Source organism: Zootermopsis nevadensis, unplaced genomic scaffold, assembly GCF_977971745.1.
Source record: "Zootermopsis nevadensis isolate Lab colony 2312 unplaced genomic scaffold, Znev_1.0 Znev_ptg000029l, whole genome shotgun sequence".
Taxonomy (NCBI): domain Eukaryota; kingdom Metazoa; phylum Arthropoda; class Insecta; order Blattodea; family Termopsidae; genus Zootermopsis; species Zootermopsis nevadensis.
The window spans coordinates 6,978,158-7,003,294 of NW_028259161.1; the positions used below are offsets into that span (position 1 = coordinate 6,978,158).

A 25,137-nucleotide genomic window follows, 5' to 3' on the forward strand; every position below is an offset into this window, starting at 1 on the left:
TTCACAACTTTTCATTAATGACGTTCTGTTAAAAGCATTCACTGTTTATCTTAAAGCCTTCAGATAACCCATATAGGCCTATTTATAAGATTAATATCGACTGATGGGAAGATTATAAATTTTACAGTACACCACCAATGTAATGACAGGCTTTAATACAACCGTGAAAACACTCAAATATACATACATACTTCCGGATTTTTCTGCATGTTAATTTTCAAATACTTTCGCACCATCTATATAGTCCGAGCTACTGAAAAAGGTCCCTTAAACAAACTGTACAATATTAACACGAAGAATATGTAACGTGGGTGAAATTGTGACGTTTATTTCTTACACATGCTTCACACTATACATTGAGGCTAGCAAGAAAAAGGGAAAATTTAACAACTTCAAAATTTAGTTATGAATTTTTCACATAAATTCCACTCTTGTTAACACGATGATAATTTTAGGATCTTGTAAGAGGAATGAATACTTTTTTCTGACCACCTGCGCTATTCTTCTCAAGGACTTTGGTCTACGGACTTGGTTAAGTTACAACGTAGTCAGTGTCAGAGTTCGCCCCCAAGCAGGCCTACGTTAGAAACGGAGAAGAGCAAACTAGCTAGGAGACAGAGAACTCAACTCAAACAAATTTCATTTCAGTTTTTGTTCCTGCATCCTCGACTCTTCATACGGACCTATTTATCAGACGTTTTAGAAATACAGACGAGAACGCGGAAAGGGCAAAAAGATTGGTAGACAGAGAAGAACAGATAAGTGAAGTTAAAGTCAAAACAGAACTTCGAACATAGTACGCTGTAATGAGAAACAATGTTTGTTTTTTTAGTTCGATCGGGGGGGGGGGGGGGGGGGGGAGAGGTTAAGAAATGGCTGGCTGGGGTCAGTAATTCAGTGGAAGGTAGGTAACTAGCGAGTTACGGAAGAAGATCTCCTGGAACAATTTGCTATAAATAGCAACACTGGTTAGCTGTAGGCGCCAGCTTTACTGCCGGACAACGTGGGAAAGTTAGGGTAAAGCACAGGGACTTGTAACAAAGGTAGCGTAATCCGCAAATGGAATGAGAATCTTTAATGGACAAGACGTGATCTGGTGTTTTGATACCAGATAACAAACAAATTACGATAAATCGAACATTGCCTGCAATACAGCTTCCTTGCATCATTTCTTTTACTCTTATGTCAAATAACTGTTCGATATAAATCACTGTGGACTGGTTTTGCACTAAAATTCACTTAGAACCACAAAACAGAGGAACTTTTAAAGACTGTGTTATGTAACTGTGTGGATGTGGGATGCATGCATCAAAACTAAACTTTTCTTTGCAAGACAGACTCAGTGTTTACACAAGAGGACGAGCAGGTTCTTCAATTTTTGCTGCTGGTGGTCTCAGCAGAATTCCAAGGTGGCTGGATCGGTTAGTGGAAAAGGTGGACATATTACGTTGTCCCTGGTACTTAATTAGGCATTACGAAATGCAGCAGTATGGAGGAGTTGAGGTGCAGATGCACAAAATCTAAACGTCGTCATTTGATTGAGGTAAATAGCCTCGGACGCTTCACCCCCAGGAAATAACCGTGATACCCATTAAAAAAGAGGTCGTCTGGCCCCAGAGCCCCAGTTTGGACGTTATGGAAAAATAAATATCAAACACAGATTAAATCTCCTTCTAGTTTTACCTACAGTGAAGGATTAAAGACTTCCCTGCCAAGGCACAGAATCCATCTAAGACGAGTCCTTTAAAACATGGCAAGGAACGTCTGAGAAGACCTCCATCATTAACCAACAGTGGGTCAGTGTGGAAAGTACGTGTAAGTAACTGCTCGTCGAGCGGAATTCGAAATTGTGATGATCACAACGTTAGTGATTGCAGACTGCAAGCTTGCCTTGTACCGTACGATCACTGGCACAATGTTGAAAAGGAATCTGCTGTTGACAGGACCAGCAAGAAATCGCCACAGGAGGTAAGCAACGCTCTGGTGGGGTCGTTGATACTGTTTCCATTTATCTCGATGTAGTAGCGGCAATCACTAGACGACAGTCATTGCTGTAGTGATACGGGTGGGCGCTTGCTGCAGAGCAGAAACCAGGCTCTATCCGGACTAAACAAATGCCACGCGAAATCAGTGGGCGTGCAATGAAAGTGGTTACATGAAGCATCATTAAACACAGTTCTGTCGGCGATGATGACGGAACAAGAAAAAGGAGAGACGGATGAAAACATCGCAAAGTCGATTTATCTGCAAATCTTAACGAGAAATTGACTTTCACTTTCTTTATAACGCACAATGCAAAAATCTGTGAATATTAATATTTTATCTCATACAATCATACATTCATATTCTTCCTTTTGTTGCATATTTCTCACTTTATTCTAATATTTATAGAGAACTGTAAAATAATTACCAATTGTGGGTCATATTATTGAGAAGTCGTATGGCGTTATCCGCCGTTCACTAACGGGACTGAAGTTTTTACCAGGAGGTCCTGAATGCGAGTAAAATACCTGTGATGCTACTTTTATAACAAGCCACATAAACATGCTGGTTCTTTACATTCCAGTATTGAAAACTGTTGCTATAACAAATCCATCTGATGATTATATTGTCAACCATAACTGGGCTATGAGTCTTGTTTAATTACACAAAACGAATAAAAATATTTTAGTTCCGTAATTCGATTTGGAATGGAAGCCAAATTCTGCAACTGTGAAGTTTTCCAGTGATATGTTCTTTACGGAGTCTATAAAGGCGAGGTCCTTCTTGTTACATAAAGAAATCTCGTCCCATTCTTCACATATTGTTATACATTCGGTGAATACGGAGAATTCCATTTAAAAGCCAATTCCAGTAGCTTTTATCCTTCAGCAGAAAACGGATATTAAAAGGTAAGAAAATAGCTTAAACGTCTATTTCCGAACTGAAATCCTTTTCTTCAATTTCAACAGACAAAGAAAATATTATACACTCCCAGCCCGAACGTATCCTCTCCCTCATCCGCTCAGTCACTCAAGAAAACTTTCCTCCTCCTCCCCCACTTTTCATGCCACTCAAACAAGTACACGAGAGCGACGAGGAAGTTGATATGAAATTTGAATATCGAAAGAAAAGTCTTATCTAGCCAGAAGAAGACCACTTCTTTCCTCTCTTCCAACTGGAATTTATCAGTCAACACCAAGTAAAAAAGAAAGACGACAGAGAAATGGAGAATAAGGAAGGATGGAACTTTTCTGTCTCCTTTTTGAAATTGGAATGTTGACTCTCGTAAAAGTCTGGCTTCATTCATTTCCAAAGTGGCGCTGCATTGCAGCTATCATGTACAGGATGATCCAGAGCAGATATTTAATCTTACAACGCAGTACTCGAGTCTGTTTCCCTAAACCTCTGGAGCGTGATTTATTTCAATAGCTTAGCGTCCTTAACATTTTAAAAACTGACAATTAAATTGAGCGTTAATCACCTTTACTTCTGTATCCTTCTTTGTTTAAAAAGATTTTGATGAAGTTACATAACGTTTAATTGGCGTATACGATGATTAAGTATATTTAATTCTTCGGGGTTGTTAGATGCTGAGGAGTACTGTTCGCGACTGTAATCTTGAGACTTGCAAGGAATGCAGGAAGTCCGAAGCGTTAAAGACTCGTGTCTGTATGTGGCTTGAGAAGCGACAGAAACCGCAGATAGTTCTAAAAGTGCTCGAGATAAGATATAAACCCTGCACACTCGAGAGAGACACTACTGACCCAAATCCCTCTTGCCCTGATGATGGAGGCAGAAAGGGACTATGAGAAGTTAGTAGTAAACTTCTATCACACGGCGCTACAACGCAGAGACAGCGATCTCCGTACTGAAGGTCGTGAGGACATGTTAATTGGCATAACTCTTCGTCGGTTCTATAGCAAGATTTATTGGTATGTCTTACTCATTTCTGCTTCGGAGATCTTTGTGCCCTTTATGTGGAAGCACCTAGGACGTCGTCAGTTACCTTCATCTGCAGAACAGAAACGGACAATACGCATCACCAACCGAAATAATGTCCGTGGACGAAACCTCAAATACATAGTTGTTATACGTTGACAGTGATATAAAATAACTTTCCAGCGTTTCCTATGTAAATCGAATAAACGGACATTTTTAATATGGCAATAAACATATGTCAGAATACCGAAACGTAGAAGATTGTAATTGGCTGAGAATTTATGTAGGATTTAGGAGACAAAAAATATACACAGAATTTTGGAAGAAATCCTCTTGAAGAAATGCCAAATGGAAGATATATAATGGAAATTGGCTATGAGTTTGGTTCAGAATCATGTCTAATGGCGGGATTTTGTAAAAGTGGTTCTGCTACCAGATATTCAATCACTTTTTACACTGATATGTGCTAGAGTAAATTAAAGAAGAGTATGGACTAATTTCTTAATATTAAAAGAAGTCTAAATTATCTACTCTCACGTTTATAAATCCTATCCTAACACTGCATTATGATTTATTTAAAGACGGTGTCTATTTATCGAGACTGAAGAGAACAACAAAACATGTCACTCACGATACTCTCCGGGACAAGATACGAACCACAGACGCCCTGAATATAAAACAGGTGTGATAAGAACTCGAGGCGATGTCCGGTAGCTTTACTTTTATCATACAACACACGTGGTCACGTAATGTTTGAGGGGCGGCATTACGCAAAATGTTATTTAAAAATACACCAGTTTTGATGAGGAAACATTCATACGTCATAAAATACTTCTCCATTGCTAAGAAAGCATTGTTGTATCACGTAAAGTACTTGATTTTTTACATTATTTCATGAGTTGCTCGTATCACGCGCGTGTGCATATAACTTACAACCTCCACAGAGTTATGCAAGAAAGCTTCCAGTTTTTTGTCTGCAGGAAGTAACAAAAAACAAACTACATCAATTAAGTTGCCCCTTTCTATAATCTCTGCTAATAGAAACAAAATTCAATAAATGCCGTCTTAGAAGCATTTAATAATACTCTTCCAAAAGCAAAGCACTAATAGGGCAATATAAAACTTAAGGTAGGATACTACAGCTGCAAAGTAGGTAGCCATTCAGTATCTGATTGAAGCTCTTTATCACGTTCTGTGTCAGGATGCGTGAGTGATCATCACCAATACGTTTAAGACTGACTGCAGGGAACTGAAAAACAGCTTCTCTGTCACTTGCCGCACTTGCAAAGCTCACATAATCTGTTTAGAAACTGTCATCACTCACATCAAGCCATAAATAAAGAACGATGACTTCGCTGTGTTGAAAACACGATGACATAAGAATTTATGTTTACTACTTGTAGACTGACTGAAGGAGATTCAGAAAGAATAAAATGGAAATAACAGAAAACGGAGGAAATTTCATAATGAAGAGCTTCCAACCAATACTTGATTTTGCCTGAAACGTTCGTAGTTTCTAAGCGAATAACAAATTCCCTGCATTTATGGGACCCCAAAATTCATTAACATGTTCAGAAAAGCCTGCCACTGGGAAATATATACCAATTATTAACCCTGTACCTATTTCTCAATTATTCATATTATAATCAATGTATTTACGCCGAAAGCTCTCTCATAGGTTTCCTTGATGTGTTCAGTCTAGTTCTCATATTTTCCACACCCAGGCCTACTAAATTTTTCGCCCGTCTCACCTTCCCTCGTCTAATCATCCTAACAAACAATATTAGAAGATCAAAAGCCTGTCACTGCCAGTGCCTCCATCGCCAGGGCGATTATTATGGAGGCAGCAAGGACCTCTGCAACGTCGGCAAACTACTACCAGACTACACGACGCTACAGCACTAAGACAGTGATCTTCATACTAGCCGCGGGTGGGACATATTGCACGCATAGCTGACAAAGAATGCATACTAAATTCATGTTTAAAACCTCGCGTTAAGAGACCTTAACGTAGATGAAAAATTGCATGTTACACCAGCATTACAAAAAGCTGAGCATTATTTTACAGTAATCAAGATATTTTTATAGTTTACAATATGCATTTTGTATTGGAACACACTGTAGATTACATTTTACTAACTTCTTTGGTATGTCGTTGAACATTTTGAACTACTACTGTGATTTCTGAGCAGATAACTCCTCACCCCCGTCTACCATAAAAGCTTACACTGCCTCCCACACGCTAAACTCAGCATTGTTTTTCCTTACAAACGTAGCCCTAACTCTGTTTACTGGTTTACTTATCTACACACGACAGACTTTTATTTTTTAACACACAATACTTATAATATTTCAGTCTGCCACTTTTATTTTAATATTCCTTACAAGTTATCTCGCACAAACTACTTTCTACCCCTTCTTCTCTTTCCCTATACAAGTTTTTCTGTACTACCACTACCCCTATTTCCATCATGGCACACCGATTTACATTTTGAATTTCCCCCCTTCCCCTCCGACTTCCACTTCGACGGATAGCGACGTTCCGTTAACCAGAGTCACTTCCACAGAAATTCACATCGCATCAATAATGGCGCAGGTTTGGTAAGCGAATCTCATTTTTTTATAAATAATGTAACGGAAAAATGGCGTAGTATCTACAACACAATAAGACATTATTAACACTGGAATGGTTGATTTTGGTAGCCGTGATTATTATGCATAGATGGGTGTCGTATTTTCTCAAACAAACCTAACTAGGTGGATGGATGTGGCTGATAATTGTACTAATATGCTAACGGAGAAGTTTATAATGAGTAGGAGATCATTTGATTTATACGGCCGTGGGTTAATTCAATACACTATCCAGACGTCTGTTATGATCATTCAAGGAATAACAATGTCTTTGAAACTGCTTGTCTTATGGTAATAACTACATGAAGTCTTTGAGAATTCTATAGTCACTCGATTACTCAACAAATTATCCGCCCTTTATACACTGTTAAATGTATTCTGGTAGACCTAAAAAATAAAAGAAGCTATCAACAACTTTATACAGCATATTCTCATAAAAATTCCGTTACCCTGTCTACTGCAACATACAGCAGTGACCAAGTATGAAACATATGTTTTATAAAACGTTTCAAAGGCAAATGGTGTGACAGTTCCGAGTTAAACTGGTTCCAGCATGTATTAAATCTAGAACAATTTCGAATAGGCTGACAGGCGCTTGAGTCACAGTTATAATTTGCACTCTTCACCACATCTTATTCGTTTAGAGAGAAAATGTACCGCTGAAAGCTCTATGCGTCCTATTAAGATACTTAAAATAATGTTTAGACCTATTTCACGGCTAAAAAGTGCATAATCCGTATAGTATTTAGCCACCAGAGCACAGAATGCAGTCAGCTAACCCAAGTCATTAAGAGTCTCTCTTCAGTGTTAGCGCATACCTCAAACCCCTAACAATTTTACTTTACGTCTTTGCTTGTTCCAGTCAGAAAAACCTGCACAGATAGTTACGAAGAAAAAGGCTGTATTCAAGTTTATTACTGTCTACGTAACACTAAAATAAAAAAAAGTAAGTAAATCATAATTCCTATTCCATGGACTTCGTCTTCGAGACACACTTCTTACTATACTAATGAGGTGGTATTATCCGCTGGCCTGCGACTATTAGCCTCGACAGGAACTACCTACTTGCCGTTAATATGCTGCATCCATATGAAGTGTCTCTCATACATATCGTATACATTTAGTGCCTCCAGGATCCCCGGAGAGGCAATTCGATTGCTAGAGACAGTGTAGTATCTTAAACAGTTATAACGAACACAACCCGGTCGACAATCAACAAAATATCCCAGTCTCGAAGAAAAGTACGACAGAAATCGTCATTAAACCCACATCATAAATCTATCGAATTTACAGCACCCTGGGCCTACAAAGGCATTTTTCTTGAACATGAACGTAAATTTATATCACAATTGACTACTTTTACTAGTCTTCTATAGGAATGAAATTTTGGCTTTAAAGACGAAAACTATGTGTGTTAAATAAACAGATGAATGATCTTAGCAAATAACCTGCAGGGATGTACATTTTTTAAATTAACAAAACCTACAATTTTCTTCATTCCTGCTAACACTATGTAAAATAACTGAGTAAGGCAGACTATCAAATTAAAAGTTACATAACTGCATTTCTAAACTGGAAAAACAATGTTTATTATATTTTACTCTCAGGGGAATAAACATTATGCCTGGTGACAAATTATAAAGTTCCTATCACTAGAAAACCTCCGAGTCTTCTACAGTCAACGGCTCCTTTATTCGAGTAATCCAACAAACTTAACACTCGTTATAATGACCAATCAAATAGATGCGTCTATTCATTCTTCTCGCAGCAAGGGAGCTAATTCTAACACGGTGAATGCCGTCGGATAAAAAAATCATAGCGTAGGAAAGACGGTAACCATTTGATTAGAGGGGTAGAATCCTTTGGAGAAACGTGGTTAGAAAAGAATAAAAAGTCTCAGTAACAAAAAATGAAGAAAAATACATTATGAAACAGTGAAGGTTTTTTTGACAGTCAATTCCTGGATGATACAAAGTGACTGGCTGCATGTGTAGAATTCATTATGTACTGAGTTCGTGAACAAAACTGGTTCTAACGACCGATGTTTGCATCGGAAAGACTCCAAAGAACAGCGAAAGGTATAGGAAAGTTCTCAGAATCCAATTAAGTTAATGATTAACCCTAGGAAGATGAAAAAGAGGCCAAAACAATCTGATCAACTTGATCAATAAATATAAAGTAGATTGGAGAAAATATTTTGATTTTAATTTGTAAAGTTGTTGATGGTATACTGTCAAGAACTGGATCTTCATTCATTTTCAGAATGATTTCTTAAACACCTCAGGTACAAGAACGTATTTCATTATCCATCATGTATACAACTTATATATCCATCATTCCAGGTGGTAATAAATACCAACGCTTATAATTTTGAAATGTTTACTGTCTCCTGGAATTCTTAAAGCTAATACGATCCTAAGTGCTCTGGGAACGTATTTCAGAGTGTAAATAACGTATCTTTGGTCGGCCACCTCAATGGTGGACGAACTTCTGAATAATATTCACTAACTTTCGAGAAGGTTTCATGGAAACAGTCTTTTAAAAATCTTTACCAAACCTGTCGATTACCTTTAAAATTCGCGGATAAGCACTTAATACCCCTCCTTCGTATTCACAAGGCCCCAACTTCTCCTTCGAGAGGTCCAACGTTCAAATCTTATTAGGTAACTTTGCACCTTGAAACAGCCTATGATGGCTTCCTTTATCATCTTTACTAATTGAAACATTCCTAAGGATCTCTCTCATATCATTGCAATTAAATTAAGCAGTACAATTCTGTATATATTAATTTATTTATTTGTTCTTCGATTCTTGAAGTGTAATTTTATGGTGGCTATGGACACATCATTTCACGTACTTAAAAATTCCTCAATCGATATTCACAAAGCAGATCTTAAATACAGGCCGAACATCTGATGGAAATAAGATGAAAGAAGCACAAGTCTTTGAAATATGGAACGAAAACTATGCACAGTTCATTAAGATAAATATTTAAGTTGCTGTGATATACGATGTTCAGTGAGTAGAGGGAATTGTAATGAATGGTGAAAATGAAGTGGTTTGGGGTTTACTGCACTGGACTAACCCGGCATTTTCTAGAATGACCGAGTAAAACACTAAACCACCTTATCAGTTATAATATATGTCCCGAATAAGATTTAAACCGGGGACACCTGCACGAAAACAAATCTGATGAATTTTGGCTAAAAAAAAGACAAGCAGCATATCCATTCGGTCACAGAGGTCTGCGTATGTATAAAAAATATACTCAAACATACACCCACTCATACACATAAAGATACATATGCACATACGTACGTCCATACAAACACACACAGTACGTATAGAGGTCGAGATAATACCTTGAATTACTCCGGCCTGACAGGCTCCATGACGGATGAGGACGGGTGGCGAGGGCAAAAATCCCTTTCCCTGCGGTCGTCCAAGTCGAGGACGTCTGAGCTGACTGCGCTATCCAAGGTTTCATGTCAGTTCTGACACTACGTGTCATAGCTTTCAGCCCCACGAGCCAATCAACGTAATGATCTGTAATTTTAAGCAGAAAACATTAACGTACTATATATATATATATATATATATATATATATATATATATGTAAACAACGAAAATGAAGACGTTCCGATTAATCCGCATTCTTTGTATGCATTGATGGCATTCCTTGAAGTACCTCATAGGAAGGGGTATGACCTGACCGGCTTTACCGTAGGATATAATTACATCGTAACACTAACGGGTGATTTACAAGAAAGTAAGTTATATATTGTACAAGTTCTTCCACGATAAAAATGTATAATTTGGCTGCTTAGCCAGGATATTTTTTTATTCGAAGTAGATCTAAATATACTGCACAGAATCATTGAATTGTGTGGTATATTTGGTACATGACATTTGAGACAGTGTCGCTAAATAACCTGAGAATTAATAACAATCATCTTCTCTGCAAAACTATTACTGTAACTAAATTCAGCTAAGATTTTCCTGTTTGTAATTACATCATAAACATTCACTTGGCTGGAATTCGACAGGAACTGATGGGAAGCTATCGTTCAGAAAGAACGACTGAATGACGTTAACAAGGATTAGTAGTGCTGTAAGTCAAAACGCTGAAGCATTTTGACGGTTTATGGGAATAGGAAAAGAGAACAAACTGTATGCAAATAACTTAGGCAAGAGTAGACAGAGCACTTACGTATCAGACCTACCTATCTGTTAAAAGCCCATTTTCCCAAGATCGCTATCATGATTACAGTAAATTCTTCATTCTCTACAGAAATACCAATTAATGCAATTACAGTGTTATATAGCCAACGTAGTTTTAAGTCTGCCTTGAGTTATTAAATCGTGTACGACATATCCTCTGTCAGGTTTCCATGGAAAACAGTCAGCTGTAGACGGTAAGAAAACAATTTGTTAAATACTGAGGACATTAAATAAAGTTATCTCATAAAATGGCTATTCCCAAAATAAGTACGGGGTACTGAAACAATTATTAGGGCAAACCTTTACAGAAATATAAAAAAATCCTCTTTTTGCTTACAAATGGTTCTTAAGTTAATTTCAGTCCTGAGCTATTGTTCGTGATCTAAGGGAATATTTATAAAATTCACAAATAAATGAAACTGCGAAGTTTAGATAAAGGAAGAACGCTAATTTCACGATTAATTAAACGTTGAGCTTTCAATAAAGTCAAAAACTACTGCAACATAAGGCATCTAGTGCCGAGGTTATGAATGCATAAGTTACACCCGAAATCTCCTACACGTACCTGGTACTTAATTAAGCACAGGGTAGACTTCACCTTTCAGCATGCATTTCCAACCCAGATATGCTCCATTTTCACGAGGTAATATCGAATTTTTTTACAGAAGGTTAATTACAGGCCCACCTATGTGCAATAGTTGTGCAATATGTCTCTAAGTTAATTTTTATAACTGTATCATGAAGGTGTTAACATTTATCTCTCTGTGTATTTATAATTTAAACTGATTTTTAACTATGTAGGGGAAAATGAGTACATTTTTTAAACACTGAATTTTCAGTTTTTGTTTCGGTTGACTTGGTCTTCGTCGTCACGTTTGGTTGATTTCATTATTGAGGCATGGTTCCACAACGCAAACCATGCCAAATGCCCCGAGGCACGGTAAATTTACGGTTGAAAACTTGAAGCTTGTAACCTGAAACGAATAAAAACGCAAATACTACACTACGAATCATACAGAGCATCAAGACTCCTACCATTCTGCAAGTAGTCATTAGGTTAAATTTAATAACAAACATGATTTTCAAGTGGAAATAAAAACAAAGTACATAAATAAATACTGTTGTAATTCAGGTCACAGCATCCGTTACTGAGAAGAATAGTGGGGTTTTATGCAAAAACATAATTTTACCATATAAAATTTTTTCCAGCCACAAATCCACGGTTCACATTCCACAAAGCGAGGCTGTGGTAACCGACTCATGGATACAAAATCATATCATCTATCTTAAATTCAGTCATGTTAGTGAGATTTTAGGTTCTTACTTGCTAATATGAAGATGGCTGTCTTCTCAGTTGTACCATGTAGCATGGCAGAAGTTTATCGAAGTTTCAGAGGTATTTGCTGCCTCCAGCTAACCATGCAATAGCCCAGAAGACAGCCATCTTCAGTTATGTTACTTTAAGATTACTTTCTATGTACTGATTTGATTTACTTGAAATTCTGGCAGCTGGGAATATACCATGGAGTTGACGTGGATCTGAGAGAAACAATGTATGGATAAAACGGTTTAAGTTAAGGTTCAGAGCTAATTTTTGGTAAATTTGGAGATGAACCTTCAGATTCCGTATGTGCAAGAAATTTCTCGACAATCAGAATAAACAAAATTTAAAGGAAAACCACGGAGACAGGCACCGTCGCCTCTGACAGCTGTTACAGACCTAGCATTCTAGCCTGGACGTCCGGCCCGCTGGATTCTGCTATTGCCGGTTGAATATCGATCGTGCGACCTCGGAAAGCTACAGTCGCTGTAGGGGCCTTAACACTCCTAGATCAAACCTTAAGCAAGATATTTCAAACCACAACCTGTTGGACTTACTACATACATCCATCACAACTGTAACACCATCATCCAGACTTCAGAAGATCCAGCCTAAACAATCGAGTTAATATCGAAACGTCTTTAAATATATGAATACTTGAGCGGCAATTCCTTCCACGATCAATAACTCTGCATTTTGCACATTCAGTGTATTTATGGGTTTTGTATGAATCTCAGAATAAATAGCTCTTATTTAAAATTCTTCAGTGTCAGGACTTTTTCAATCGTCTATTGTTTAAAACCCACGACTTTTCGGAGGCTAGTTCTGTATCCGTCTTCAGGTGAGAGAGACGGAACCAGTCTCCGAAACGTCATGAGTTTTAAAGAACAGACGATGGAAAAAGTCCTGACAATGAATAATTTTAAGTGTAATCTATCGTCGTCAAAACCCTTTAGAATTGAAGCTCTTATTTCCTTGCAGAACAATGATCAACTGATCTGTGTAATGGAGATGCGTTGTGTTCTCTTTGATATATTAACTGAATATTTATATATTATTTAGACAATCTTCGATTTAAAAGTTTAATGTAACATTTCTTCGATTTGTTTATAAATTATTCGTCAGTGCCACAGATGAAGAGAACAGAAGGCCGAATTTAAATGTCATAAAACAAACATCCAACAGCAAGGCCTATTTTAATAATAAAATCCAAGTTTTTACAATTAATATTGCCACAGATAAATAAATCGTGGTCATGTCATAAACTAGAAATACAACTTATTCTTTTCATTCTGTTTTTAACTCGGAACGAAAGTGAGAATGAGATAGATATTATTTTGGGAAATTATATAGAACGCAAAAGTAAATGTTAATTCAACAGTCTCAACACTTATAATTTTATTTGGTGTTATTCCTGATGATGGCACCAATGCCGAAACATGTCGGGTAATAATTTTAGATAATTTTGCCACATTTCACCTCCGATGATTTTGTACAAAATTCCGATTGTAACTGATGGATTATGAAATACATAATGTTTTATGAGAAATACAGATAAAGGGAGAAACAGCTAGGAAGCTAGGTCGTCCCGGCTGTAACACGACTGGGGTAGCATACTGTTTTAATACGATTAGGGATTCGGATTGTCAGGATCCCGGTTTACAGGGGCGGCTGAGTGTTGGCAAGTTAGCATACAGTATGCATGCACTCTGCATGTAACCACACATTACTACAGCCAGTTAAAGCAGTAATAAATTGCACGGGTTTTCCGTGGCTTCTCTTCACGCACAATTCATAGTAAAGGAAATCCGAAGAATATTCTTTTTGGCAAGATTCTGAGAACACGCCAGCAAACGCCATTTATTGGGACCACTGTTGAACAACCGTTGCCAAAACCCCCATGGTGGAGCGGCTAATTCATTGCAGTACTGCGAGATTGAGACACTAGTATGTAGAATATAATTACTGAGGGTTTGTTTGTATTTGCTTTCTCTTGAACGAAAGCCAAAATAATTGGCCTGGCTTAACAGTTCAGGTTAAATTGTGATGCAGTTTATCAGATGTTTTGTCAGTTCTCAATGAGGATTTCATGATATGACATGCACTATATTTATATAATATTTTACTAATGATTCTTACATATTAATGCCATATAAACCCTGGATTTCTTTGTCTGACAATCATCAAGCATGAAACGAGAATGTTTCGAAATATTATAAAGATCATCGGATTTTGATACATTCTTTGTCAGAACGTATGCAATGAGAGTGTGAACTGAATTCATGTGGCTCAGTTTAGGGTTCGTCGTCGGAATCTTGTTAGTTATTCCGTAGTCAATTAAAATGTTCGCAATATTCATTTCCTAATTCGTTCACATGCACATCCTCTCAATTTATCAATGGCGTTACCAGATTTAACTACGAATTAGTACGACGTTGGAACCAGAGGAGACACAATGCTTGTCAACATCGGTGATTAAATAAAATTTAACCATTCCAAATAATATTCTACAGTAGCTTCTTCGGATGGTCACAGCATGCTGAAATAAACGAAACACCCAAGCTAAACCGCCCCGAAAGATGTAGAGGTCTGTATGCGCATATAAAAAGCGTCTTGTACTCTGGTGGCCAACTGCGCATCTGACATCTGATTCAAGATTTTTGTGGTATTGATAGCTTATTAGGTATTTTACAAGTGGCGCGGAAATGTTTGGGGTTATAGTCAAGGATTGGAAGAAATGGCCTTCGAAACAAAATACTATCCCAAAAACTTGTACGGACAGGCTAGTGGAAACTAATGAAAACCTCAAAACCTCGAACGATACCCTGGCCCAGCTTCGAAGCTGTTACGTTTAGCGTATAAATCTAGAGGGTTAGAAAGATCTTTCTGTGAATTTGTATGATATCAATATCAAGCCAAAATATCAAATAATAATTATAGTAATTATTATTATTGTATCAGATCCCTTTACTCCCAATCTACGTTGACTGATGATTACTCTGTGATTAATATGCAAAACTTTAGTATATGTACGTGCTTAAAGTAATAGAATTGCTTAATTATTAATGCACAGATTACGCGGGAATTTACATTGGACAGAATTGATTACATCAAACAGCAATTGATCACCTACGAATCCTATCGATTATTCTGACATCAGAAATCACGTCACATCAAACTTTGACACCCGCCAGCTTATTAATTGTGCCAAATTGCAAAATGGTATGCAGATTGTTTGATTCATGTCCCTGATGCATTACTAAGTAAAGATTTCTGCACATAAGCTTTTCTACATATTTCCACTCTAAACATGACCACTGACGGAACATTACCATGATACTCGTATTTCTGGCAGTTTAAGTATATTCTTTCGCAGTGCCTTGGCACAAAGAACAATTATTATCCGCTTCCATAAATTCATTCTCTTTTCAATATTATTTCATCACGTCTTCCTTTGATTACTCAAGTCTTAAAATATCCATACCATTTTCCCCATTTATATTTACAACGGATTCGTTAACTGTTTCTCGACACCATACACAATACAGACAAGAAGTTCGTACGGCGCATAAAAATAGGAAATACCATAAAAGATGGTATTAGCTTTTTAAAGGTGGCATTTCGGCGACGTCTACTTGATTCCTTAAGCTGTCGAATGTCAAAAACATAGGGTCAATTCTAGGCCTGAATTTTTGCATATTGAATTATGTATTTGTCCCTTCTAATAGAACGTCTGTTATGACCGTGCGTGTCCTTCCTAATATGTTCTGAACAAATTCACGGGTTTTCATGACATCTGTTATGGACGTCATGTGGTTGGAATGTAATAACGATTGCTTATTAAATATTATCATTATTATATCGGAGATAAAATGGGCTTTGTATTATGCTTTATTATTAAATTGAATACTCAGAATCTAAAAAGAACTTTGTCTCAACGATTCAACATATTCAACAGACAGGTTAGCAGGATATGAAAATAAATAGTTACAGATACTATTTAGTGATGTATTTCTGTGTAAATGCCCACTACTAGAAGTCCTGATATTTAAAATAATTACATACATCGCAGTGTGGTAACTTTTAATATGAATAAAAGGAGTAAAACTTGTATATGCTTTAATGATCCATCCTCAAACTACATGAATATGCCTTGCTGAAATGGACGAATAATTTTTACCATAAACTAATACGGATTTCTTCACACTGCAGCCGTGTCTGTATGATGGAAGGGAGCCAATAAGGTACGAAGGTGGAACAAAGTCTATTGCATATAAAAAACTACGCAAAATATACAGAGTGTAGAAATCAGTGCAGGGTCGCACATGTGTCTCAGAGACAACAATAAAGTTATTACCATATCAACATGCTTCATGAAAGCGCCCCAACAGGAACAAACCTCCGCAGTAATTTGATTTTTGGGGTCCTTATATCCGCGGAAATTCATCGTCCCCCCCCCCCCCCGCCAAGCCGTATACTCCGACAAGTGTAGGCACATCATTAAATACGGCCATCACACCTTCTTCAGTACACATTGCGATTGAGGACAGGAGCACATGACCTGTGGATGATTTGAACATGGGCCAAATGGATTGATAAGGTGGTTCTGGGCGAGTATGAATTCCTCTCCAACACAGAGACCTATGATGGACGACATAATCACCCCCACAGAACCTGCTTTTTCTGTCTTTGTCTAATCCATTACACCACTGATTTCTCTCATTTCCATCTCACTCTCACTGCTCGAATTCCCTGAGGTGATGTTCGATTTTGGGTTCAGTGATCCGTTATTACAGCCAACATAATATGCTGATGGGACTAGACCTTGAAGCAATGATTTAACATGCTCTCTACTCCAGCTTACTAGTCCCCATTTAGAGGACCCCTGCCCTATCTAACGCATACATATGCGATATTTGATTTTTTTTGTATAGTTTTGTGTGTGGAGAGGGAGGTGTTTGGGATACTTCATTGAAAACGTCACATAGTGTACAATTTTATTATCACGACATTCATACTTCAGAGTCAACGGCTGAAATATTAGCCGGATGAAGAGAGTGTGATTTGGACCATTACTACAGACAACAATAGTTATTTCCGACGAGAGTTTTCGTAGCGTCTCTTATTTTGTCATCTCTGAAATTTGTATTGTCGAATATTTGTGCTGCAAGTCAGCTTACGTGGTTCTACAAAGGTCCAGTTCAGTAAATTATACTTAAATTTACACCGACATTTTAATGCATTTCTACCTAAACATCGCTTTCTACATGTTAGCACTCCTCTATAGTATTCTGCAGATCCCGGATTCAAGTCTGCACACAAGTTCGCGGTATTAACTTAAGTAAATGTTAAGACACTATCTTGAAACAAACCATCAGTGCTTATTTAAAAGTTCTTTCCAATTCAGCATTTCCAATAATCACAACGTTGGATGCTGTATAGAAATTATGCAGTCGGGAAAGAACGACATAAGTGACGTTATGGAATAAGTTCAGGTATGAAGCTAATATTTAAGTTAAAAGTTATTTTGGCTATCCGCATGAATATTTAGGGGCTTACAGTTGATAAGACTATTACAGCAGCATCCTTTCTTGCCCCCTTGAATTCAAAGAATGATCATCATCGTCTTCACTATCATCCCTTTGTAAAGGACGTCATAAGTGTTCTTAACTTCCATTTATCTTATGGAAATTTATAAGATAATACCATGAAGCAAAATCCTTGACAATTTTATAGTCGCTCAGCTGGTCAAAGAAGTCCTCGCAGTCTATGGAATCCAATGTTTTATTACAGGGCAAAAATTTCGGGGCGTAAGAAGTCTATGCACATGAATAGATAACTTTGATATGTAATTATTAATTTAGTAGTTCCGATACCCTATTTTTATGAGAGATAGCATTTACAGGTAAGTAGCCTCCCCTTCTTTCATTATTTGGCCTGATTTTAGTTGCTGCCATCTTGTGAAAGCGGGAAGTTTTGCTGAAGATACACGGGACAATACGACCCAATGCAACGTGTTGTGGTGGTTCGGTTTCCCAAAGGTTCGAAAAACCTGGCTGTCTCCGTCATCAAGGCGTCTTCTAAACGTAATGTTTAAAACCAGCCAAATGAAGATGATTATCAAAGCAATAATAATAACAAGAGTCCAGATTTTCTAAGTGGGTAATAATGCGAACTACGTGACTTAGTAAGGTATCAATCGCCCTTACTGGAATGCAGAAGCAACGCCTAAAGTTGGATCATATTCGAAGCATGAATATTGTTACCACATTTGCCGTTTAACAAAGCAGCCTCATTGCTTTGTGACTGAATGCTGTCTCGGTTGGTTGTACCACTGTTCACTCTCGAGTCACTTACTTGTCAGAGGTGTGCGCCATTTTGACGTCACATTAAAATATAAATTGCATCTTTACATAAATAATGACGCCTGAGATGTAAACCCGAGCTAGGTGGTTTACTTGCTTCGAGTTAAAGCCGAACCTTTATCCTCTGCTCTTTGAAATCTTCAGGTTCAAATTATTATGCAACTCCGGCCGTCTACTTGTCAGGCGCTCATCCATAGTGCATGATGCTCAGAAGGAATTCTCGTCAGTAACTACAGTTACCGTGTTTCCTCACATCTGTCATTGTCTAGCTCTTTTATGTTATTCCTTCCCTCTTTATCATCCAATTTCTACTTATTATTGTTCATTTTATCATCAGCCGCTGAATGAAATAGGCCTATGGAGTATCAACTGTTTTTATTTTCAAGTTGCGGTTCAAGATTAGATACCGGTAAATAAACTGTGTTATATTTTTTATTGCATGCGTCGATTACTACATTAAAAACTTCTTGTGCTTTACGATGTAACTTCTGACTGGCTGCATAGTTAATACTAAAAACTTATCACTTTAGAATTAATATATATATTCTTTTCTTTTTCATTATTTAGCAAAGTGCACAGAACAACATATTTAAGCAGACGTGGCGACCGAAAACGAATTACTACCTCCAGGTAATACGACACACTGACGTGAACAGTCTTTCTTCCAAGAAAATGGTTGGAGCTGTTCACACAGTCTGTTTGCAGTTGGCATGCTTGCGTCGTATTGGACAATTTTTCGGGGCACCTAGTGGGAATCCCAGTCGAGATGCACACCATCCTGTTTGAGATGCTGCTCAGCGTCGTTTCGTAGATATTGATCGACGTTTCAATGTTACTTACTGCCTCCATCATCAGGGTGAAAAGAATCTTCACTCATCCCGATTGAGAACTTGCAAGGTTCGTGTCAGGTATGTGACTAAGCGATCGTTGTATGTACTTTTTAAACATCTACTTTAGTCATAACTCCGGATTCCACAAATAACCTCCACCAGGGTAGCCAGAGCACAGTCAGATATTCAAACAACGATGTCAACGATCATATACAGGCCTTCAGTTTCACGTTATTGTAACATTACGTAAGCATGAATTTTCATGTCAGACTGTACCTAGATACGGATATTGTTCACAGTAATTCGAAGCGAAAGGGTCACTTGAACCTTTAGTAGCCGTTTTGTAAAAGTGGTGGCGCTATAAACACAATTTTATCTTTCAGTTTCTCCCTGTGACGGGAAACAAAACAGCGCATTAGCTATATACCCCTTTGCAACAGATGACGTTTTCAAAACACAACCCTCCAATACTTTAGTTTGACAGTTGACAAGCGGGTAATTTCCATTGATTGAGACATTCTATCATGTGTCAGTTTACGTAATTGGTATCACAGTATTTACCCTCTCTCTGTTTTAAATTACGCCAACCCCCACTCCATCATTCCAACCCAGTTAACATAAAACACATACAGATCTTTCCTACAAAAGCACTGGGAGCTTTGTCTAAAGCGTACTGTTGGTTTTGATGTTTGTTAAACTTTGTTATTTTTTCAGCTTTTATCCACCAGGCAAAAGTAATATAGGAGGCATCTGTGTTATAATCAGTCATATGACCCCTGACGTACAGTCAATTAGGCCACAATACGTCGGTGTCATGTTTTGTTATTATTTGTCTTATAATTAAATTTAGGGAAATGTAAATAATGCCTGTAACAGAACCACTCACTAAGCAACTTCCCACTTCAATACAACCCTTTATGTTTCCTATAAAGCCTATGTCTCCTGCGTGTTGTGCGAACACACAAACAATTCAAGGGCAAGTTGTTATAAAATGATGGATAGTCTGATGTACAACATATCCGTAAACATGCAACGCTTTTAAGACTATCCTAAGAAACAATGAATTTATAATTTTATATACAAATATGTCAAGGTCAAATACAGTCGGTTTTATTACTTCATTTGTTAGGTCACTTGGCATTTAACAGATCACCTACGGAGAAAAGCCTGTAAACCACAAACTCCGATAACAGGGCTAAACGTCTGTGTATTGATGGATATGGTGATTCGACTCGCGGGTATTATTCGGCTTACAGCACACAGTTTGTAAGCTCCAAAAAGCAAAATCTGTCATGAATTCTTTCCACACTTAGAATAATTGATCACGGTGTATAAAGTATGAGGTTATGTAGCGTCAAAATGAATTAGACTATCGTAGCCTAGTTCAAGACACCACCATAAAAATTATGTTTCAATGTCCCAGAAAAATCATGAGAAAGCTCAAGACATTTGGAGCCCCATTCGGGATTCGGTTCGGAGACGGCAACTCTATGTATTTTCTTTTGCTTTTTTTAAAATGTTCCTTCAGAAATAATGTTTTAAGACAGAGCAGAGTCGTTCAGTCAGTCAAGAAACTCCTCGCTTCGACCATATTCGAAGTCTTTCTTCATAAAAGTTTTGAAAAGAGCCTGCTACTTGTCTAAATCGTATCCTGAACCAGATGGAACTAGGCCACATCCTGAAAACTTAGTTCTTAAGATCCATTTTAATATTATTATCCAATAAAGTACAGGTATCCCAACAACTTTTTACTGAAATATTGTATGCATCTCATTTCTCCCATTCGTGTCAGATGCTCCGTCCATCTTACCCTCCTTGATTTGATCACTAATAATATTTGAATAAAATTTTTAAATACAATGTGGTGGTACCGTTCACAGCCTGAGTTCCTCCTCCAGATAAGCTTTCCGTAACGAAATAATCATCATCATCTGCAAGGTCAGACTATTTTTCTATAAGCAGCGTGTGAAATTAAGGTCTCCTGCTGAATTTTTTTCACTCCGCCCGTCCGTTAATCCTGACGACTCAGTTCCAAAACCACTTAAGGTTGTTGCGTTGTGCGTTGACCTAGCGATAGCCTGATCCTCATCCAAGCAATTCCACCGAATATATAATATATTACCGGTAAATTAAGCAATGAAAAACAAAGATAAATTACATTTATCTGCATATTTCCTTACAACAAACTACGAAATAGGCTTAGGCAAAATATAATGGAAAGTAACGAAGGGGAATATATGAAATACCAACACAGTACCTACGGGCTAGTTGTACGTAGTATTTCCCATCCGCTGTATTTTTTAGTTCCGAAATGCAAGAGACGTGTCTGATGAACTAGCCTGCAGGATATTAGCATTTAACAACGCACACAGGGCTCTGAGCCCAGTATATTACAGGGGCGAGCAAATATTTTTACAAGCCACACAAAAAGAACTTAATTAGCCTATCCTACAAAAGTATCGATATTTTACAGCGTAGAAAAAAATCACAGTCTCGTATAAACAAAGCTAGTCAACATTATAATAATATAGCTTTTTACAGAAAAGTTTAACAAAGTCTGTTCTACAAAACAATGTGGAAAAAATTAAACAATTCTCACACTTTCCGGGCATAAACACAATTTCAATTTTTTTATATAATGACGTCGAAAATATTTACCATGACTGTATCATATATTTTTCTGAAACTTGTATATACTATCCATAGTCTGACGAATATCACTAATTGTTACATCAGTTGGACTAATGTATAAGTAATAGTTTGCAATTATTAATTCAATTTACTAACAATTCTAAGTGCCTTACGCATACAGCCACCATTTTCAGTTTTATCCTGTAGCTTCATTTATGTTACGATAGAAAAAGGTTAACACCATCACGTAACTGAGTTTCTGTACGTGATCAGTGCACGAATTATTCTATTAGCTGTAGAAAAATAATAGTAATGATCTGTGATTAATGCAGAAAAAAAAATATATATATAGAAGTCCTGTGGGCGACTATCACAGTAGTATGGAAAAAGCGATTGTAATGAATTTTTAAATTATTTGAAGGAGTTACGGCAGCTACCATCGGCAGCCACAGAAGCAGTAACTATCATGTATATTACTTCTTGTTTTCCCCTTATTTTCTTCTCGTACAAAAACAGAGCCTTCCCTTCACTAAACGTCTATTTTACGGGCCAGAAACAAGTCGTGAGTGGTTTTGATGTATGCCCTAGTCGAGAGTGCAGAATTTAGAACTGCTTACACCGAGTGTGTTTGTCACTAAGTCCTGTAGTGTTAATCGACACTCCGGGTAGTGTCTGTCTATTGCTGGCCAAAGAATGACACATTTCCAGAAATTAATCATTTCAGAGCAGACGCGCATCCGATGTTCTTAAAGCTGTTTGTAATGATATATCTTAAAAATGCGTGCCTCGCAGGCACAAATGTGCACAGTAATCGTGAATATAAATTAAGGCTTTACAGTTAAGTAAATGAAATTATTAATACAGACGATGTTCTTGGCTTCTGTAGGACTGAAGAGCAAATTCGTCAATGCCAAGTTTGCGAACAGCAGCAATGGAAACATTTACAATACCAGTGTTATAAAGCTACTGTCTGAGACACCATTAAGGCTGTAGGAAGGTTCTATGAAAACGTAAAGCTTATGTGTACTGAAATATTTAATTGCTGTCAAATGAAAAACATTAATCACGAAGGATTCGTTCACATCATACAAAACATTTACCTCAAATAAATAATTACATTCATTTTCAGAAATACTTTAACGACTTAATGGAAAGTTTAAGGGTCGTTAGGTTGACATTCCATCGACACAACAATTTTTGATTATAACCTCAATGTTTATTAAGATCCACTAGATATTTCGATCCTAAGTGATCATCTTCAGGTGGTTCTTTTTAAGTGATCAAAACTAATACATATGAAAGCTAAATTGTATGCATATATGAAATATACCATACGTATGAATCCATGCAATTGTTTTACAATTATTAGTAATAGGTATGTACCTGGAAGCTTATTTGTTAGTTTCGATCACTTAAATAGAACCACCTGTAGATGACCAATTAAGGTCGAAACATGCAGTAAATCTTAATAAATACCGGGGCCAATCTAACGATCAACACACAACGGGATGCATCCCTTGAATCAAGATAAAGGGCCACTTTGCTTAAGGAAATATACCGAACATACTATAAGTCCCATGGCAAACAAAGCTTCGTGTATATTCTTACATGCCCCCCCCCCCCCCAACAGGTATGACGGCAATTGTTAGGTCGTTCATGTTAATTTATTTAATGGCTCTTTTACTCAAAGGCATAAGCTTACAGAAAAGTTCACTGAAGTCTTTTCAGTACGCCGAAAGAATTTTGTACTGCAAAGCTAGGTAGGAGAAACCCGTCGAAACCGGCACACTTAAGACAATCAGTAATTTAAATCCACTTCGACTGTGGCAGTTTAAGTTGAAAGCCTCTGAAATGCTGGAAAGTGAACTTGTCTGAAACCTTACAGAATGGCCGTTTCAGACCGACCTCTGGATACAACAGTCTCCTGCATGTTGTACTTAAAGAACTAGAGGACTATTGCCTTGTCGCGCGCTCGACCTCAAACGCGACGCATTTACCTGAACAACAGACAGACGTCATGGGAAAACGAAACGCTCTCTTTTAACGGTACCCGGAAGTGAGCAGTTGACTCTCCTAATCATAAAATTCGAGTAACACGTGGAGAAGTCCAAAGTCAGGAAATCTATTCCCGTAAACCACAACTGATATGCGAAGTGAGGTGGATCGAACAGAGCGCTAAAACTGACTGAAATTTATTACAACTTCAGTTAATTAAAAAACACCGTGCAGTAATTTCCTTAAGCATAAAGTGAAAACTAATAACATTAGCTTAAAACAGACCTATAAGCAGAGTACATTTTCGACATTTCATATTTAATTACAAAGAATTACATTCTGGACTTCATATTCCACACGCAATATAAACGATTCTCTCATTGACTTCATATGTTTGCTCTTTAAATAATTTGCAAATCGCTGTTTATATAACATACTTATTACTTAAACATAGTGATATATTCATCAATAAACAAACAAGATACAAATAAAATCTTTAAAAATGTCAAACCACTTTATGGTAAAACAAAATAAAGAAAGAATTTCGAACGTGGTATGATTTTCACAATTCTGAAGATTTTTATATCATGATCTCTCCTTCTTTATCACATTTGAAGAGCTTTGTACATCCAACGAGAGCGAAGTGATCCTAGAAGCTCCTGAGGGTCTCGTGCTGTAGTTTCAGTTTCAACATTTTGTCTGATATTGAATGAGACAGTGAAAGTCAGAAGGAAGACAGAGGGAGAAACCAGTGAAAGTAGTCGAATAAGAGAGATCATCGGTGATAAATCCGTACTTATTAGAGAAGTTCTGGCAAGTTCATCCGAGTTATAATATATATAGTGTTATTCTGTAACTAACACAACATAATTTAGTTACTCAATATAAACTGAGTTAACTACAAATTTACACACAAACCTGCTATTTTTATATAAGAAATAAAATGATGAAGACCCGTTTCCTGCCTACATCAAGGGGTATAAAATGAAGTCCTGTTGCAATAAGGAAGTAACACCTCTCCACTAGTCTCTCTTGCATTCTGTGAGAGGTTCTCTCCCCCAATAGAAGAATGCCAACGTTGCGCATGGCTCAATTGCTAATAAAGCGTGGAGAGCGACGGGAAATTGGTCTCTGTCCTCAGACACTTTATAATGTTACTAACATGATCTCAAAATTAACACAGCTAATTCCTCCAGATTTGTTTTCAAACGTATTAGTTCA

The 25,137-nt window shown here is 37.3% G+C and overlaps 1 protein-coding gene across 1 annotated transcript in view; it reads right to left on the bottom strand.

Annotated features, from left to right (window-relative positions):
- LOC110836165 (nephrin) overlaps positions 1-25,137 on the bottom strand; it is a 700,179-nt gene that overhangs the window by 446,626 nt on the left and 228,416 nt on the right. Inside the window, exon 6 of the mRNA XM_087358243.1 lies at positions 9,915-10,098. The gene's annotated coding sequence lies outside the window, so the exon portion shown is untranslated. The remainder of the gene's footprint in view (positions 1-9,914; positions 10,099-25,137) is intronic.